Source organism: Heterocephalus glaber, unplaced genomic scaffold (genome assembly GCF_053883595.1).
Source record: "Heterocephalus glaber isolate CG9 unplaced genomic scaffold, H.glaber_assembly_v1.0 deba00000943, whole genome shotgun sequence".
NCBI classification, from domain to species: domain Eukaryota; kingdom Metazoa; phylum Chordata; class Mammalia; order Rodentia; family Bathyergidae; genus Heterocephalus; species Heterocephalus glaber.
Genome location: NW_028258175.1, coordinates 8,317,387 through 8,333,145, shown reverse-complemented (window position 1 = coordinate 8,333,145; position 15,759 = coordinate 8,317,387). Strand labels below are relative to the sequence as shown.

The 15,759-nt window shown below is 49.0% G+C and overlaps 1 long non-coding RNA gene across 2 annotated transcripts; it reads left to right on the top strand.

The window, feature by feature from the left end:
- Positions 1-1,206: 1,206 nt before the first annotated feature.
- Positions 1,207-13,296, top strand: LOC110344230 (uncharacterized). 2 transcript variants are annotated; one of them, XR_015450469.1, is made up of 4 exons: positions 1,207-1,329; positions 1,878-1,975; positions 10,546-10,643; positions 12,851-13,296. It is a non-coding gene; the product is annotated as an uncharacterized LOC110344230 (long non-coding RNA). The 2 variants fall into 2 exon arrangements; XR_015450470.1 differs by lacking the exons at positions 10,546-10,643; positions 12,851-13,296 and adding an exon at positions 4,627-5,077.
- Positions 13,297-15,759: the final 2,463 nt, after the last annotated feature.

Below are 15,759 nucleotides of genomic sequence, written 5' to 3'. Positions count from 1 at the left end.
CTACACTAATGAATCATGCCTCTTTTCTATGATGCTGGCAATTGAACCCAGTGTTCACACAGCCTAGAGAAACATTCTACCATTGATCTGCATTCCTAGTGATTGTCTCTTTCCTTTTTGCTGTCTGTGGGGAGATAGGAATCCCAGCATATAGCCCAGGCTGGTCTCAACCTCCTGGCTCAAGTGATCCTCCCAGCTCAGCTTCCTGAAGAGCTGGGACCACAGCTGTGAGCTGCTGTGCCTGGCTCTGCTACTAAACATTTTGAATATAATCTGCTCTACTTCGTCTAAAACATGATCAAATAATAATACCTATAGTCCTCACTGCCAAGCATAAGCCCCAGCAGTATTTTATTGTATTCACTACTTCTGAGGCACTGGGGTTTGAACCCAGTAGTGTCACAATGAATGACATCCCCAGGGGTTTTTTCAGTTTTTATTTTCAGACAGAGTCTTGCTAAGCTGCCCAGGCTGGGTCGCACTTGCAATCCTCCTGCCTCAGCCTCCCAGCATGCTGGGATTACAGGAGTGCACGACTATGTCTGACTGTGCAGTTAATATTTTCATATAATATTATTTTATGCAGAAGTATTTTTCTCTTCTACTCCCATTTTCTCAGAGATCTACAATGAAATTATTTGGCAGTGAACAAATGCCAGTCCTCCTCCATGCGCCCCCTTAAGTGATTTCCCGAGGAGCACAGAGAGCGAACAGAATCCCTGCTGGGGCAGGCGATGGCCCTGAGCGTCGCACCCCCAGGTCCCAGCGCAGACCGCTCAGCTGGGCTTAGACACGGGGACCTGGGAATCTGTGCAGAAGTTTAGCCAGGGCCCAGCTGGTTCCTGTGCTCAGGGAGGATGGGGAAATGCTGGGCTAAAGGGCGTGGGGTAAAGGGAGCAACCGCCACTCAGTAGGAACATCTGCACCAGTGCCCAGCAGGTGAGGCCCCTCGCAAACGCCAATCAGCAAGCACCAGATCTTGTTTCCTGTTTATTCATTATTTCTAAAAATAAGACCCTCAAGTCAGCAGCTGTGTGCATATATCCCCAATCTCTCCTTTTTACAGTGTTTTCAAAGGTGATACATAAATTGAGATATTTACAGTGGGCGAATTAAGGCAATACCTAATCTGATGTGTGAAAAATCCCCCTTGTGAGAATCCAGGTTCCTTTCATTACCCAATCCATAGCCTAATTCCTATAAATTCCACCCAAAATCTTGCTGACTGCCTTTTTCTCTAAGAAAATTTGCTCTTCTGGGGCTTCTGCCTGTTTTTTGGGAGAAACTATTTCTGACATTTGTTTAGTAATAAGGTACCTGTTTTACCAGGTGAGAAAAACAATCATTTCTCTTCTTGATGTAGTAGCTTGCTTTTTTAAATATATATAAAGCCACTTAAAAATGCTTTCTAAGATTCTCTTAGTAGAGCTGTGTGTCTTTTTATGTATGTTACATTAAAATCTGCATTTCTTTGGGACAGGACTCTTTCTCGTGCCCTTGACAATTTTTCTGTCAGCAGCTTTATTTTTCTTCTGAATTTGTTGAAGTATTTTAACATTTTAATGATTTTAACCCCTTGTATTTTTATCCATTGCAAATATGACAGTCATCCTCACTTAATGACATCCTCTATTCTGAAATGTTTTTCCCTGTCTCTGGGTTTCACACCTGGCTACCAACTTAAAATTTGATTCTCTTGTGATTAAGTTTCTAACTATTATTTTTGGTCTCCAATATAATTGTGATTATGACAAGGAATTGACCATGTGAGGTCTATTACGTATTCTATATATCATAAATGTGTTTGTGTAACTGGAGGATTGAACCCAGGGCCTTTGCACTAAGCTACATCCCCAGCTCTTCTTGTATTTTGACAGAGTCAAACTAAGTTGCTAAATTGCCCAGGCTGGACTCCAACTTGTGATCCTCCTGCCTCCCAGAGTGACTGAATCACAGGCCTGTGCTACAGGACCAGGTAAGAACACTACACAGTTTGATCAAATCGGTAATTCGTGATCCGCAGCTATGGGAAACGCTAGGGTCTTCTCCTTGTGCTTCCTTCAGTGAGTGTCACTGCCCGATGTGGGGCCGGGATGCAGCCTGCATTTCTTCCCTTTTTCCCTTGCGGTGCTGGGAGGAGCCCAGGCCTCCTGCATACCAGCGAAGCCCCTGCCCTGAGCCCCAGCCTTGGCCCACAGCCTCCATGGGCTCCTGTGCATCTTTGTCACAGATGGAAACACAGGGCCCTCTGGTCTGTAGACAGAAGAGGGAGGAGGCTGAGCACAGCGTGGCCTGGTCCTGGTCACAGACACAGGCGGATGTCACAGTGCTGTGTGTCTGTGTTATTTCTGCAGAGCTGGAAAAGGCCTGAGCTCTTGCACTGGGGCTGGGGAAGCAGAGAAGGCAGAGCCAGAGGCACTGCCCAGCAGGACGCTGTGACAGCCCCAGGGAGTCCCAAGGAGCCTGTGGACTGGGGGTGAAGATGTCACCCCCACCCCGAGCCAGTGGTTCTGCTTCAGATCCAACAGAAACCCCAAGTCAAATAGGGGTGCTGGGGGACAGCAGGGTGCACAGTCAGTCCGTGTCCTGGAAGAGGAGGTGGAGGCTGGGCAGCCTGGATCTGAAGGCCCGGGACACAGCCGATTTCAGACTGGGAGGCTTTCACCTTTGGGAACATTTGTGTGTGATTCACCAGGTGAGCGTCCCTAATCTGAAGCTCACACATCTGACATGATTCAAATGTGAAATCTTTTGAGCACCAATAAGATTTTGGAATCCGAGATGCACAACCTGTGTGTGAAAATAGCAGGGAGCCCCCAAATGACTGGGGAGGGGACCGTCACCGACTGAGTTTCAGAACCTGCCCCCGAGCCCTCTTCTACAGGACAGCGACACCCACGTGTGAACCAAGTGCAAGAGGCACAGGACAGGGACAGGCACCCTAAGCGGGTCTAGGTTCTTAGGGAAATGGAAGCCCAGTGTGGTGTCCCCTGCCTGTAACGCAGCATTCTGGGATGCGGAGGCAGGAGGATGACGAGTTCTGCACAGTTTGGGCAGCTTAGCAACTATGAGACCCTGTCTGAAAATAAAATATATAAAACAATTTAAGACGGACACCGATACCCACCCTAAGTAACACCAAGATTTGGGAGCAGACATGGTGGTCCTTGCTGTCATCCAGCCCTCTGGGAAACTGAGGCAAGAGGATGATCAGCCCAGGTTGAGCTGCTTAATAAGACCCTGCTTTTCATTTACTTTCGTTTCTATTTGTTTCTTCAGGCTGAGTCTTGCTATGTGGTATAGACTGGCCTTGAATTCACTGTGCAGCCCAGGCTGGCCTCAATTGCACACCCACATTCCTGTTTCAGCCTCTACCTGCTGGGATCATAAGTGTGAGCCAGTATACCTGGCTGTGAGACCCTGCTGTCACATGAAAAGAGTTTGGGATGCAGCTCAGTGCAAAAGTGCTAGATGCCCAGCACCACAAAAAGTTAAGAAAAAGGAAGACAGTAGAAAAAGCAACCCACTCCTCTGTTAAAACCCCAGGAAGATTTGAGTGGTTTGGGTGTCCACTTGGGTGTGCAATTACAGCTGCTGCTTTCTAATACCCAGTGCCCAAGGTCTCCAGCAAGAGCCTCTGGGCAGTGTGGACCTGTCTGGCAACCCCTCCCCACCATGGGCTTTGCTTCTTCAAACTTTGCACCGGGTTCTCTTGGTGGCAGAAGACAGGAAGAACATTTCCCTTGGGCTGCTGGCCAGACCTCTCCTTCTAAGCCTCGTTTTTAATCTTTGACTTTAAATTTTATGACTTGTACTGAATAAAGTATAAAACTTGATTATCAAGTATTAATGATGCTTCAGGAGGTAGCAGAGTCTACTTCTTTTGTAATAACTGGGAGGTTGAAGCCAGGGCCTTCCCACTGAGCTACCAGCGCAATTTTATGTATTTGTGGGGGTTTTTTCTTGACACAGTGTCTAAGTTACCCAGGCTGACTTTGAACCTGAGGTTCTCCTGCCAGAGCCTCCCAGAGTGCTGGAATTACTCTACCTCTAGTGGCCTGAGGCTAGTACTCCACCCTGAAAAATATTCTTTCTGGATGTCCTGGAACAGCTTCCTACAGTTTTTGTGCAGCTGTTTTTGCATCTGTATGTGGTGCTTGGACAAGTGCTCTCCCATTCAGTTACATTCCCACGCCTGTAAAGATGCATTTTATACCACAAAGAACTGCAATGCCACCAGGCACCATGGTGCATGCGCGGAATCCTAGCTTCTGGTGAGGTTGAGGCAGGAGGATCACAAAGTTTAAGGCAGCCCAGGCAACTTAGGCAGAACCTTCTGAAAATAATAAAGGGCTGGAGATGCAGCTCTGGGGGAGAGTGCCCTTGGTTCAGTTCCTATTTTGGGTGGGTGGGGACACAGTGACCAATTCTGGCCTTCTGAGTCTCCAAGACTGCAGTATAAGTGTCTCCTAAACAAGCCAGCACCCTCAGAATAGTGGAGAGGGGAAGCTCTGATTGAAAGGCACAATAGGCACAAATTCACACACAGGTGAAAGCTTTCTGTTTAACCTTTTGGTGTTTCTGACCTGTCATCGTTTTTTTTTCTTCCTCCCTTAATTTCGGCAGTAAAACATCAGAATGTACGAACGTTTGCAGGATGACAATCCAACGATGCTTCTGCTAAGGGGAATGTGGGAGAAGTTGAGCACCTATGAATACTTCCTTGTGTCCTGCCTGGGACTCATAGCTATAATTGTGGGAATGGTTTTCTTTGCAAAATCCCCCTCTCACCCTGTGGGTTTTGCTGTTGCAATGACACTGTTGAGTGTGAGTGCATTTTCACTCATCATCACCAGTTGGCTGGTTTGGTGTATAGCCGAGGAGAGGATGCAGAGAAGCCTGGACACAGGCCAGCAGGGAGGGACTGACTCGGACAGTGTTGGACAGTACTCTTTGGAGTCAGCCAGCACCTCCCTATGACTCTGTGGTGAACTGCGATGTGGGGACCCTCCTGGCACATTGAAACATTTTAAGTATTGTTTTTAAGTTCTAATAAAATTTGCCTTTTGAAAATTTCTTTATTGACTTTATTTTACCAGTAGTTCTTAGGAATTGAACACAGGGAAAGCCAAACTGCATCTCTAACCCTTTGTTTTAAAATTTGAAAGAGGTTCTCCCTATGTAGCCCAGGCTGCACACAAATTTGCAGTTCTACAGTCTGAGCCTCTCAAGTAGCTGGAATCACAAGCATGGACCACTCTGCCCCACACTTGTTTTCTTCGTAATATTTTTTTTACACTACTGTGTATTTAACCTGTTGCTTTTTTCTTTTTTTTTGGTACCGGAGATTGAACCCAGGTCCTCAGCTTGCGAGGCAGGTGGTGGAACCACTGAGCTTAATCCCCAGCCCCTAACCTGTTGCATTTTTAAAGAGATATATCCATAGGCTACTATTTATTTTTATTTTGAGACCAGAACTTGATCACCACTTTGATCATAATAGTCACCACATTGAGATTCTCCTGCCTCAGCCACTCATAGTGTTGGGATTACACACATGTGCCATGTCACAAAACTATTTTGTGTCCAGCACTGGAGATTTTCTCACTTAGTCCTTCCAACATGTGATACTTTACACATAGGGTACATCAGTGTCTGTGGAATTTCAGTGTCAAGGGCGATATAGATGCTGCACATTTGCCATGAAGACCACAGGTTGCTAATGGGAATTTGGGGTGACTCTGGTGATCCACTGGCCCCTCGGCATTCAGGTAGCAGTGCAAGTGCTTGTGAGCTTGAGTCCACATGTCCTTGATTTGGGGTCCTCAAGTCCCTTGGACTCAGAGGTGCCTGATGGGGGCTGTGTGTCCCCAGTACAGATTCCCGAACACCAAGGGCCAGGACAACGGGGCAGAGGAGCTTTGCCAAGCTGAGTGTTTTGATGGAAACTTCCCAGCCAGCAAGGCGAGGACCCTGGGAGGTTGGGTCCATCCCTGGGCCCTGCTGAGGGGGTCCCAGCATTTCTGGTCCCCTAAGCATCCTGGCCATTCTGCGCCTTCTCCTCCAGTGTGTGCTCTGAGGGGGCAAAGCACAGAGGTTAGGAGGCTCACACAGGTTTGTAGCTGACAGTGGACACAGTGTGGCATGTGCTGAGGAGAGGAGAGGGGACCCAAGGCCCTGAGGGAACTTTAATATGCGGGAGAGAGTTTGGGTGGTGGCAGTGGATGCTGTGGACCCCAGGTGTCCAGTGTGGCAGCTACCAGGTGGGAAGGCCAGGGTGACCTCAGGGCTTCCGACCACCCTGATCACAAGGTTCAAGCCTTGGGGTTGGCAGCCCAGTGGGCAGCAGCTTCTTCTTGGAGATCTTCTCCCGGGTGACGCGTGTCCTGTCAGGGAAGACACTGGCTGGGGTAGAATGGGCTCTAGAAGTTTGTGGACAGAGCAGAGTCTGTGTGGTGTGGAGGGAGGAGCGCCTTGGGAGCACTCACGGTCACTGCCTGCCGCCCCCAGTCTGAGGACCAGAGGTCACAGCCCAGCTCCTCAGGGCATGGCCTGGAGGCGGTGGTGGAGGATGAGATCCCAGAACATCAGGTGAGGGGCCGGAGACGCAAGAGTTAGATGATCAAGGGCTGAATTCCAGAGAGAGAGGCTTCAACCCTGCCTGGGTTTCCTGCTTCAGGCTGTGGGCAGTGACAGCCTGGGAACTCAGGGCTCTGGGCACAAGAGGAGGAGAGCCCAGTCCTCAGGGTCAAAGACAGAGCTGCAGCAGGAAGGCCTTAGGCGTCTCTCTGATCCAGTGCCTGGGTCAGCACCCTGCTTCCTGCCTCAGTGCCCTGTCAGGAGAAGAAAGACCAGTCTTCAGAGTCAGAGGAGGGAGAAGAGCAGGACCACGGGGTGGGGGATGACTCAGGCCCAGGAGGTGACCCCAGCCTCCCACCTCTGTCTCTGCCCAAAGGAAGAGGAAGAGGGTATTGTGATCAGAGTTAGAGCCAGGACATGTTTGGGATTTCTGAGTCCTGTGCCAGGGAAGCTGACATGATGGGAAGAGGTCTCAGAAACTCTGGTGGGATTCACTCAGGCCCTGGCCAGTCTGTGTTGGCTATCTGGGACTAGGCAGCACGTTCCCAGAGCTGTCAATTGTTGTTTCTGCAGGGGGTGGAGGGTTGGCTTGAGCCTGTCATCCAGCACTGCAGAGGCTGAAGCAGGAGGATTGCAAGCTTGAGTCCAGCCTGGGCAGTTCAGTGGGAAGCTGTCTCGATGTAAAACATTTTTAAAGGCCCAGGATGTAGCTCAGTGTTGGAAGGCTTGGCTAGCATGTGAGAGACCTTGTTTCCATTCCCCAGCATGACGAAAAGTTCAGGCAAATATAAAGTTGCCCCTTTAGACATCAGTTCAGTGTTTTGCAAAGAATATATAAAGCAGGTGCACAGGCAAATCCCTGTAATCCCAGTTACTCAAGAGGATGAAGTAGAAGGAGCCAAGTCTCTTGCCAGCCTGGGTAAACTATTCAGATCAAATCTCAAGGAAAAAAACCATTAAACATAGGGTCAATGTAGAGCACATGTCCACCAACAAGTGCGTGAGTGTTTATGGTAGCATTGTTTGTACCAGAGAAGTGGGCATAACCCAGTATCCTCCAACTGATGAAAGGTTGCCTGAAATGTGATACCTATGTACAGTGAAATGTTCTGCCGTAAAGAGGAGTGATTTACTGACATGTCACAACAAGAATTAACCTTCGAAAGAGAACAGGCAGTGAAAGACACCAGACCTAAGTCTGTATTATAAGATTCCTGTGACCTAAAGTACCCAGAAGGGCCAATGCATAGAGACAGAAAGCGGTTTCTTGATTGCCAGAGCCAGGAGGAGGATAAGGACAGGAAGGGCTTTCTAGAAGGTTTGCAGTTTCTTTCTGAGGTGCTAAACATGTTCTGGTGATGGTGGTGGTGCTTGTTCAGGACTGAATCAACCACAAATCAATCAAGTATAAAAGGATGAATTTTTTTCGTGCCAATTTCAATTCATCCATGATAAAAAAAATTTCTTTTTGTGGCTTCAAGTTAAAACTTGCTTTTCATGACATGTGTGATGGCCCCTGCCTGTAACACCAGCCACTGGGAGGTTGAGGCAGGAGGGTCACCATGAATTCGAGCACAGCCTGGCTACATAGTGAGGTCCCAGTTAGAGGAAGTCACAGAGCAAGAACTTGTCAAAAAAAAGAGACATAAATAAACCAAAAAGAAATATAGTCATTGTATTTGGAGTTTTATATAAATTCAATGTTACACTCTCCTAATGCTGTACACACATATTTGTAGTTTTTAGTTATCAGATAGGGTTGCATTGTGTAGCTGAAGCTAGCCTGGTCCTTGATGTGACCCTCTTGCCTCAGCCTCTGGAGTGCAGAGATCAGAGTCAGGAACACCACACCCAGCTCATCACATATCATATATTTAATTTCATCATAATTATATAAAAACAAGACCTCTTGGATGTCCCCAGAAATCTCACATAGAATGCCTCTCCATCCCTTCTAGTTCATCCTCATGTCATAGAAACACTGCCATGTTCTAAATATGCCTGCCACGGCCAGGGGCATTGGCACACGCCTGGAACCCCAGCACTCTGGAGGCTGAGGCAGGAGGATCACCTCCAGTTTGAGCTCAGCCTGGTCTACACTAATGAATCATGCCTATTTTTGTGGTGTTGGCAATGGAACCCAGGGCTCACACAGCTTAGAGCAATGCTCTACCACTGAGCTACACTTCTAGCATTTTTCTTTCTCATTTTTGGTGTGTCTGGGAACATAGGAATCTTGCTATATCATCCTCATTGGCCTCAAATCCTGGGCTCAAGTGATCCTCCCAGCTCAGCCTCCTGAAGAGCTGGGACCACAGATGTGTGCTGCCGTGCCTGGCTCTGCTACTAAGCATTTCTGCTCTATTTAGTCTAAAAATATAATACCTATAGTCCTACCTGCCAAGCGTAAGCCCAATCAATATTTTATTTTATTCACTACTTCTGAGGCACTGGGGTTTGAACCCAGTAGTGTCACAATGAATGACATCCCCAGGGGTTTTTTCAGTTTTTATTTTCAGACAGAGTCTTGCTAAGCTGCCCAGGCTGGGTCGCACTTGCAATCCTCCTGCCTCAGCCTCCCAGAATGTGGGGATTACAGGAGTACATGACTATGCCTGGCTGCACAGTTAATGTTTTCATATATTTTCATATATTTTATTATAATATCATTCTATGCAGAAGTATTTTTTTCTTCTAGTCCATGTTTTCTAAGATTCCTTTAATGAATTTGGCAGTGAACAAATGCCAGTCCTCCTCCATGCGCCCCCTTAAGCGATTTCCCGAGGAGCACAGAGAGCGAACAGAATCCCTGCTGGGGCAGGCGATGGCCCTGAGCGTTGCACCCCCAGGTCCCAGCGCAGACCGCTCAGCTGGGCTTAGACACGGGGACCTGGGAATCTGTGCAGAAGTTTAGCCAGGGCCCAGCTGGTTCCTATGCTCAGGGAGGACGGGGAAACGCTGGGCTAAAGGGCGTGGGCTAAAGGGAGCAACCGCCACTCAGTAGGAACATCTGCACCAGTGCCCAGCAGGTGAGGCCCCTCGCAAACGCCAATCAACGAGCATCAGATCTGGTTTCCTGTTTATTTCATTTTTTAAAATATAGGATGCTCTCATGAACAGTTGTGTGCATATATTGCCAATCGCTCCTTTTTACGGTGTTTTCAATGTCCATACATGAATTGAGGCATTTACTTTGACTAAATTAAGGAAAAACCTGCTATGTGAAAATCCCCCTTGTGATAAACCAGGTTTCTTTCATTTCCCAATCAACAATCTTATTCCTATAAATTCCATGCAGCACCCTCCTCTCTGGTGTTTTCTCTAGAGACTTTTGGTCTTACAGGGCATCTTTCTGTTTTTTAGGGGAAAATATTTCTGATTTTTTTTTTTTACTAAAGAGCTACCAGTTGTACCAGATAAGAGAAACAATCATTTCTCTAATACATGTAGTAGCTTACTTTTTTTTTTTTTTTGCTAAAGTCAGTTAAAAATACTTTCTAAGACTCTCTTAGATGAGTTGTGTAACCTTTTGTGTGTATTATATAAAATTTTCGTTTCTTCAGGGACAGACTCTTCCTTGTAGCCCTTGACTATTTTGCTGTGACCTGGTGCATTATTCCCTCTGAATTTGTAGAAGTATTTTACATTTTAAGGCTCTTAACACTTTGTATTTTTATCCATTGCAAATATGAGTCATCTTCACTTAATGACATTCTGTATTCTGAAATGTTTTTCCCTGTCTCTGGGTTTGACATGTGGCTACCAACTTAAAATTTGACTCTCTTGTGATTGAGTTTCTAACTATTAACTTCGGTCTCCAACATAATTTTGGCTCTGACAATGCATTGATCATGTGAGGTCTGTTATGTATTCTGTACATCATGTGTGTGAGTTTGTGTAACTGGGGCATGGAACCCAGGGCCTTTGCACTAAGCTACATCCCCAGCTCTTCTTGTATTTTGACAGAATCAAACTAAGTTGCTAAATTGCCCGGGCTGGACTCCAACTTGTGATCCTCCTGCCTCCCAGAGTGACTGAATCACAGGCCTGTGCTACAGGACCAGGTAAGAACACTACACAGTTTGATCAAATCGGTATTTCATGATCCGCAGCTATGGGAAACGCTAGGGTCTTCTCCTTGTGCTTCCTTCAGTGAGTGTCACTGCCCGATGTGGGGCCGGGATGCAGCCTGCATTTCTTCCCTTTTTCCCTTGCGGTGCTGGGAGGAGCCCAGGCCTCCTGCACACCAGCGAAGCCCCTGCCCTGAGCCCCAGCCTCGGCCCACAGCCTCCATGGGCTCCTGTGCATCTTTGTCACAGATGGAAACACAGGGCCCTCTGGTCTGTAGACAGAAGAGGGAGGAGGCTGAGCACAGCGTGGCCTGGTCCTGGTCACAGACACAGGCGGATGTCACAGTGCTGTGTGTCTGTGTTATTTCTGCAGAGCTGGAAAAGGCCTGAGCTCTTGCAGTGGGGCTGGGGAAGCAGAGAAGGCAGAGCCAGAGGCACTGCCCAGCAGGACGCTGTGACAGCCCCAGGGAGTCCCTTTCTCAGCTCGGCCCCCGCCCCGGGTGACAGTAGGGCGCCCCCTGCCCAAGGAGCCTGTGGACTGGGGGTGAAGATGTCACCCCCACCCCGAGCCAGTGGTTCTGCTTCAGATCCAACAGAAACCCCAAGTCAAATAGGGGTGCTGGGGGACAGCAGGGTGCACAGTCAGTCCGTGTCCTGGAAGAGGAGGTGGAGGCTGGGCAGCCTGGATCTGAAGGCCCGGGACACAGCCGATTTCAGACTGGGAGGTTTTCACCTTTGGGAACATTTGTGTGTGATTCACCAGGTGAGCGTCCCTAATCTGAAGCTCACAAATCTGACATGATTCAAATGTGAAATCTTTTGAGCACCAATAAGATTTTGGAATCCGAGATGCACAACCTGTATGTGAAAATAGCAGGGAGCCCCCAAATGACTGGGGAGGGGACCGTCACCGACTGAGTTTCAGAACCTGCCCCCGAGCCCTCTTCTACAGGACAGCGACACCCACGTGTGAACCAAGTGCAAGAGGCACAGGACAGGGACAGGCATCCTAAGCGGGTCTAGGTTCTTAGGGAAATGTAAGCCCAGTGTGGTGTCCCCTGCCTGTAACGCAGCATTCTGGGATGCGGAGGCAGGAGGATGACAAATTCAAGCTCAGTTTGTGGAACTTGTCGAATCAGCTTGTGGAGCATGTGGGATCCTGTCTCAAAATAATATATATTAAAAAATTTGAGAAGGACATCAGTACTCATCCTAAATAACATCAAGATTTGGAAGCAAGGGCCAGGGATTTAGCTCAGTGCTGCCACTCCTGCCTCAAAAGCACAAGGTCCTCAGTTGGATCCCCAGTACCAGGGGGGAAAAGGCAGCAGAGCCTACTTCTTTTTCAGTAAATGGTAGGTTGCACTCAGGGCCTTCTCTTTGACCTACCCGAACTATTGCATTGTATTTGTGTTTTGTTTTGTTTTTTAGACAGGCCCTCTCTAAGTTGCCCAGACTGACTTCAAACCTGAGATTCTCCCGCCAGAGCCTCCCAGAGGGCTAAAATGACTCTACTTCTAGTCCCTTGAGGCTAGTACTCCTTTCTTAGAAATATTCTTTGTGGACATCCTGGGACAGCTTCCTAGAATTTTTGTACACATTTTTTTGTGTATGTTTGTGGTGGTGGGACAAGTGCTACATCCTCAGACCTGTAAAGATGTATTTTAAACCATCAAGAACTACAATCCAGGGCTGGAGATTTAGCTCAGTGGTTCTGTCGCCTGCCTTGCAAGCGAAAGGACCTAAGTTCGCTCCCTGGTACCAAAAAAAAACAAAAAACAAAACTACAATCCAGCAGGCATTATGGTGCATGCTTGTAATCCAGGCTACTGTGGTGACTGAGGCAGGAGGATCCTGAATTTAAGGACAGCGTAGGCAACTTAGGGAGAGGCTTTTCAAAACAAAAAAGGGCTGGAAATGCAGCTCCAGGGTAGAGTGCCCTTGGTTCAGTCCCCAGTGTAGATGGGTGGGGATACAGTGACCAATTCTGGCCTTCTGAGTCTCCTAGGAGGGGAACATTAGTGTCTCCTAAAAAGCCAGCGCCCTTGAACTACACCCTCAGGATAATGGAGAGGGGGAAGTTCTGATTGATAACTCACAGAAGGTGCAAATTCACCAGCCAGGGGAAAGCTTTCTGTGTAACCTTTTGGTGTTTCTGACCTGTTGTCTTTTTTTTCTTCTTCTTCCCTTAATTTTGGCAGTAAAACATCAGAATGTACGAACATTTGCAGGATGACAATCCAAGGATCCGTCTGCTAAGAAGAATGTGGGAGAAGTCAAGGACCTATGAATATTTCCTTCTTTCCTGCTTGGGACTCATTGCTGTACTTTTGGGAATGTTTCTTATTGCACAGGCTGAAACTCATTCTGTGGATTTTGCTGTTGGAATAACTCTGATATGTGTGAGCACATTTTCAGTTATCCTTGCCAGTTGGTTGGTTTTGTGTAGAACTGAGGAGAGGTTGCAGAGAAGCCTGGACACAGGCCAGCAGGGAGGGACTGACTCAGACAGCGTTGGACAGTACTCTTTGGAGTCAGCCACCACCCCCCTGTGACTCTGTGGTGAACTGCGATGTGGGGACCCTCCTGGCACATTGCAGCATTATAAGTATTGTTTTTAAGTAGTAATAAAAGTTGGCTTTTGAAAGTTTGTTTTCTGACTTCATTTTTCTAATAGTTCTTGGGAACTGAACACAAGAAAAGGCAAGCTGCATCTCTAATACTTTGTTTTTTAAATTTTGAGACAGTTTCTCCCTGTGTAGCCCAGGGTGGACACAAATTTGCAGTTCTTTAGCCACAGCCTCTCAAGTGTCTAGGATTACAAGCATGGGCGACTCTGCCCCTGGCTTCTTTTCTTTTAAGATATTTTTATAATACTATGGATTAAACCTGTTGTCTTTGAGGTATATCCTTAGAATATTATTTTTTATTTTGAGAGGAACTTGCTAAATTTCTAAATTGTAACCAATTTGAGATCCTCCTGCCTCAGCAACCCAGAGTGTTGGGATTACACCCATGTACCAACTCCTCCATTTTTACAGATACAATACATCAGTGTCTGTGGAATTTCAGTGTCAAGGGCGATATAGATGTTGCACATTTGCCAAGAAGACCACAGGTTGCTTATGGGAATTTGGGGTGACTCTGGTGATCCCCTGAACCCTCGGCATTCAGGTAGCAGTGCAAGTGCTTGTGAGCTTGAGTCCACATGTCCTTGATTTGGGGTCCTCAAGTCCCTTGGACTCAGAGGTGCCTGATGGGGGCTGTGTGTCCCCAGTACAGATTCCCGAACACCAAGGGCCAGGACAACGGGGCAGAGGAGCTTTGCCAAGCTGAGTGTTTTGATGGAAACTTCCCAGCCAGCAAGGCAAGGACCCTGGGAGGTTGGGTCCATCCCTGGGCCCTGCTGAGGGGGTCCCAGCATTTCTGGTCCCCTAAGCATCCTGGCCATTCTGCGCCTTCTCCTCCAGTGTGTGCTCTGAAGGGGCAAAGCACAGAGGTTAGGAGGCTCACACAGGTTTGTAGCTGACAGTGGACACAGTGTGGCATGTGCTGAGGAGAGGAGAGGGGACCCAAGGCCCTGAGGGGACTTTAATATGCGGGAGAGAGTTTGGGTGGTGGCAGTGGATGCTGTGGACCCCAGGTGTCCAGTGTGGCAGCTACCAGGTGGGAAGGCCAGGGTGACCTCAGGGCTTCCGACCACCCTGATCACAAGGTTCAAGCCTTGGGGTTGGCAGCCCAGTGGGCAGCAGCTTCTTCTCGGAGCTCTTCTCCCGGGTGACACGTGTCCTGTCAGGGAAGACACTGGCTGGGGTAGAATGGGCTCTAGAAGTTTGTGGACAGAGCAGAGTCTGTGTGGTGTGGAGGGAGGAGCGCCTTGGGAGCACTCACGGTCACTGCCTGCCGCCCCCAGTCTGAGGACCAGAGGTCACAGCCCAGCTCCTCAGGGCACGGCCTGGAGGCGGTGGTGGAGGATGAGATCCCAGGACATCAGGTGAGGGGCCGGAGACGCAAGAGTTAGATGATCAAGGGCTGAATTCCAGAGAGAGAGGCTTCAACCCTGCCTGGGTTTCCTGCTTCAGGCTGTGGGCAGTGACAGCCTGGGAACTCAGGGCTCTGGGCACAAGAGGAGGAGAGCCCAGTCCTCAGGGTCAAAGACAGAGCTGCAGCAGGAAGGCCTTAGGCGTCTCTCTGATCCAATGCCTGGGTCAGCACCCTGCTTCCTGCCTCAGTGCCCTGTCAGGAGAAGAAAGACCAGTCTTCAGAGTCAGAGGAGGGAGAAGAGCAGGACCACGGGGTGGGGGATGACTCAGGCCCAGGAGGTGACCCCAGCCTCCCACCTCTGTCTCTGCCCAAAGGAAGAGGAAGAGGGTATTGTGATCAGAGTTAGAGCCAGGACATGTTTGGGATTTCTGAGTCCTGTGCCAGGGAAGCTGACATGATGGGAAGAGGTCTCAGAAACTCTGGTGGGATTCACTCAGGCCCTGGCCAGTCTGTGTTGGCCACTTGGGACTAGGCAGGTGAATTAACAAGGAAACCCGGGCACTCTCCCCTTGGCACTGGCCCTGTTCATCCTTGTTCCACCTCCGGTCTCTTCTTTCTCCCGACTCTGCCTGCCCGCGTCCCTCCTTCCTTGTCCTGTCCCCCTTCCTGCTCATGGTCACCTTCTCAGACCTCTTGTGTCTCCGGCCCCTCACCTGATGTCCCGGGATCTCATCCTCCACCACCGCCTCCAGGCCATGCCCTGAGGAGCTGGGCTGTGACCTCTGGTCCTCAGACTGGGGGCGGCAGGCAGTGACCGTGAGTGCTCCCAAGGCGCTCCTCCCTCCACACCACACAGACTCTGCTCTGTCCACAAACTTCTAGAGCCCATTCTACCCCAGCCAGTGTCTTCCCTGACAGGACACGTGTCACCCGGGAGAAGAGCTCCGAGAAGAAGCTGCTGCCCACTGGGCTGCCAACCCCAAGGCTTGAACCTTGTGATCAGGGTGGTCGGAAGCCCTGAGGTCACCCTGGCCTTCCCACCTGGTAGCTGCCACACTGGACACCTGGGGTCCACAGCATCCACTGCCACCACCCAAACTCTCTCCCGCATATTAAAGTCCCCTCA